General features: G+C 40.7%; 1 pseudogene; it reads right to left on the bottom strand.

Moving 5' to 3' along the window:
- Positions 1-600: 600 nt before the first annotated feature.
- LOC149576862 (linoleate 9S-lipoxygenase-like) lies at positions 601-4,230 on the bottom strand (annotated as a pseudogene).
- Between the last annotated feature and the right edge of the window lie 306 nt (positions 4,231-4,536).

Raw genomic sequence — 4,536 nt, 5'->3', positions numbered from 1 at the left:
CTCCCCCTTCAAGAAAGATATTTTTTTGATCAATTCATACATTCACGATCCCATAAAAGGTGCCAAGTATTCCTACAAATATTCAACCATGGGAATAAATGACATATCAATAAAACACATGGATTCCATTTGTTTACAATTTAATGATTCTTCTAATAGATAGATTAAGATAAATACTTCATTCGAAAATACATGGAATAATTTCTCTTAAAGCAATTTCAGAAGCATCTAATTAAAGCATAATTGTTTTTTATGAAGGTAATATATTACATTTTCGACCTTATTTTAATATAAAATTTTCTTTGTTTAATTGATTCATAGAAGTTATAAATCTTCACTTTTATTAAACATTAAATTGAAGAGAACAACCACATTTCTTATGGGAAGAACATAAATTAATAAATCTTTATTGGTACATTGAAGAACGGCTAGAAGGTACAATTTAATGTGTGTAAAATCTCTGCTCAAAATTCAAAACAAAAGAAAACAATGGTGCTCAATTGTCATGTGTGACGGATGATAATTTTGAGTTGCAGCTGTATTGTGAATGGAAGTGCTTCGAGTGAAGGTTTGGAATTTCTTGTCTGTGCGAAGATGCCATTAAATAGATATGCTATTGGGCACGCCACGGCCTTTGAGACCACCTGATTTTGATAGATCAGTAGTGTTGGGGTATAGCAGTGTGTAAGGGACTTTTGCAGGTCCGGTCCTGTTCTTGTAAACATGACAGTTGTTATTCCTGTCAATTATAATATTCTCAATCTTTGTCATGTTCTCTGAAAATTTTGTAAATCTCTCTTGAATACGGAGATCATCTACTCTATCCATGGTGGAGCCCTGCAACTGTCCCACATACAACTCATTTTTCGCATGCTTTGACAAAATTTCCAGAACAGCCATCACAAGGGTTGCTTGCGTTGGAGCGGAGACGGTCTTGAGGAAGAATTCCTCTGGATCCTTAACAAGTTCATCATACTCAGGTGTTCCCTTTTCTGGAATCAAGCGTCTACTCATGGTAGGTAGATTGGGCATGTATCCCCCGTATGAGTACTGCCCAAAGTTGACTGCAGCATGGTGAGCAGATGCAGTCCAGATTATAGTCGTCACTATTTGAACTGCTTCAACCAAAGAATCCATCTTGTACCATCTGCTTGGATCGTCCCTGAGTTCTCCGTGGCCGACATTTACTATCTCATCCCACCAAGCCTGCAATTCCTTGTTATTTCTAATGGAGGCATCATCCTTGTAGTAGAGGGACAGGTAGTCTGAAACCCACTGTTTCACGGCAAACCATATTTCTATACAAGGTCAACAGCATATGGGTAGTCCTTGATCACAAGCTTCAAACCATTCGGTGCCTTTGAATCACGGACTGCCATTCCCCTGCACAGTACATTGTGAAGTAACGGGTCAAATTTTCGGTATCTCTGTTAACTGGATTGGAAAAATGAAACGGATGTAAAAGGACAGTAATCAGCTTTTTAGCAACATTTCACCATATTACGAATAAATGTTATGAACCAGCATAGGTAATGCAGCAGTCGAGCTATTAAATAAGTTACCTTTTGAGCAGATCGGTCTCTAATCCTTGTTCATTGAATTTCCACTGCTTGTAGGCTTTAGATGACAATTCTATACAATATCTGCTAGGCGTGAAGCCTTGTTCAATAATACCTGACGCATTTATCAAACTCTGACAGGCAGCTTGATTGATGTCCATGGTATCCACGTAATGAGGTATTAACAATTTGTATACTGGGTGCATTTTGCTTAGTTGTCTGTGGGTTGCTATAATGAAAGGCTCCGTGATACAATGTGTTGTTAACTTGCGGACAATTGGAGAGCAAAACGTGTTTATCTTTAAGAAGTTTTTAGGCAACTTATAATCTTTGATCGATTTTGCCAGAATATAATTTAAGTGGCTGTTGGTATATTACGGTGGGAAAATGGTAATGTGCATACTGCATAGTGAAAATACAGGTCGGAAAATGGTACTTACCAATGACTGACGAGCTGATGGTAACCTACATCATTGACTTTAGCATGCGCTTTGGCCAGCTGCCACAGCGCTCCTTCTTCTGTCCCATGTTCCCCTGGTGTGAAAACCTTTCTTACGGCCGCCTGATCATCAATTGGTGGCAAACACAACTCAATGGCCACTGGCTTCAGAATCCCTCCTTTGGTGAGGAAGTAAAGCGTGCGGCTTGCATATGTCTTGGCATCTTTCGACATCTTGTTTATACGCTCCACTTAAGGCATATAAACATCATAGTAGTCCACAATAAATAACCTTTTAGAAGCAGTGGCCTGCATTTTCCACATTAATTTTACATTAGATTTCAATAACAGTTAGATTAAGGAAGAGGGAGCTTTTGAAGAAAATAAAGACCAGATCCACCGAAAGGCCCTCAAGGTTCATTTCTATGTGCTGTGCGGCGATGGCGCTCTTATTTGGACCGTATATCCTTTCATCCAAGCTACTCGTGGGAGGAAATGTCTGTTTCAATTTTAAAGCGGCCATTGTTTATGTTATTGAAGAGACACGAGAAGAAGAGTTATAAATGTGAAGATTTTGGGGAGTTACAGAAAGTGGGTCAAGGTTACCTCTAGGCACTTGATCACCAATGGATTCAGCCTTGCAAGTGTCTTGCGTGCAAATTCCTCGTCGCTTCTCCAAGCGCACTCATCCGCTGTGGTGTGCAAAAGATTGGTTCAATTGTTGTTTAACCTTAATAGATTGTAGATCGATTAATGAAGCAATGCCAATATATTTATACTTTGGACAATTTGCGGGCGAGTGAAATTAATGAGCGGAATGTCATCCTCGATGCTGTCGAGGAGTCCCTGCACAAAATGCAGTGGGCTGCTATCCTGACGGAGAGTCCTGAGAGAATTGTGGGCAGTTTTGAGACCTCGTTTGTAGAGGTCGCTTACGTCATCAAAGGAGTCAAATCCGTGATCGAAGAGATTAGTGAGAGTGGGAACGATGAGGTCAGCAACTGCGTCTATGAGGTGAGCTCCAAAGTCAGAATAGTCAGAATAAGGAAACCTTTCGTCCGGGGGAATGAAGATCAAGCTTGTGCGAGTCTCGAATTCGGGGGCTGCAACAGATTCAATAAGAAAACATGTGTCAAGATTACAGGCTCACAGTTACATAATGACTAGTGAGTATACATGTATATAGACACATGCCTATTTGAATGCGCGGACGACCAGTTCGGCATCTCCTGGGATATGGGAGCTCCTGCGATCCACCCAGCACTTCCCTCCGCAGCTCTGCATCCTTCTCTGGCTCCCCAATCAAATCCATCTCCCTCAACTTTCTCAGCCCCGCCGGGGTTTCCTCCGGAACAAAGCTCTGATGATAAACACACATTCACATTCACCTTCATGTTAGCGCTTCTACTATTTGGTCAAATCCTGAATAATTTAAAACCTTGCAATTGCTATATATATGTGTTAGCGATAAGGAAAAATTGACCTTATTGGCGAAGAAAACACGGTCATTCGGGTTGACGAAAGAAAGGGTTATCCACGAGTTGCATTGGAAACGAACATTGCAGTCGCCAGGGACAGATATGGTGAGTGATTTCAGAAAGAACTCTTGGGCGTGCATGTTTTTTATGAAAAATGCGCCTGGGAACCGGAGTGCCAAGTTCCATTTCAACGTCCACCGCGCAGCTTGTCTCTTGTGAGATGGGTCCGTCCCATGGGCTCCACTTCAAGTGACAAGGCTGCCCCATCGTTTTGCCCAATCTCGTTTCTACACAAGATAACATGCATCGCATCGTATTAATTAAATTGGGATGAATATACCATTCTTCAAATTTAATTCATACCCTTTAATATCAACATACAAATACAAATTTATGTGTGTAAACGTCTTCTAATCGCCATTTCTTTACCATTACCATCAGTTAAGCAAACACAATTCTATGTGTATACTAATTATAATATTAGAAATGCACTTCCCATGAGAAAGCAGCTTAAAGCTTATATTATTATTATTATTATGCATAGATTATTGCCGGGGTCCACTTGGTCGGTGCTCACAAGCTGAAGAGAGATTTTGTTCCCCATCAATTCAGATGCCTCGTCAAGCAGCGTTGCAGCGTAGTCCGTCAAGTGGAGGAGAGCCACTTTCTGCAGCACCACTTCACCATTCATCTCATAGTCGGGTGAACTCATTCCATTGCTGCCCACTATTGCAGCTGTTGTAATTGAACCCATCTTACTAATTCGCTCCTTCACTCGATTACAATCCGCTAATATATATCACTTGCTGCAGACTCAGACTCCTACGAACAAACGAAGATATCTAGTTTTGCTTAATCGCTTATATTTCCCTATATATTATATTGATAGGTCCTACGAACAATGAAGATATTTGCAAGTATTGCTCTATAAATAGCTGGCCAAGGAGGATAACATTACGATTCCGTGGTTGGCATGTTAACGTGTTTCACAACATCCTCACACTCGTTGTTGTTGACGACAATAATTGGTGGGCTCTATAATCAACGTGGTTTTAGGGTC

The sequence above is a fragment of the Cupressus sempervirens genome, chromosome 1, assembly GCF_028749045.1.
Source record: "Cupressus sempervirens isolate cs-2001-9-10 chromosome 1, ASM2874904v1, whole genome shotgun sequence".
NCBI lineage: Eukaryota > Viridiplantae > Streptophyta > Pinopsida > Cupressales > Cupressaceae > Cupressus > Cupressus sempervirens.
The sequence above is the reverse complement of the archived record's forward strand: the minus strand, read 5'-3'. Positions and strand labels throughout refer to the sequence as shown.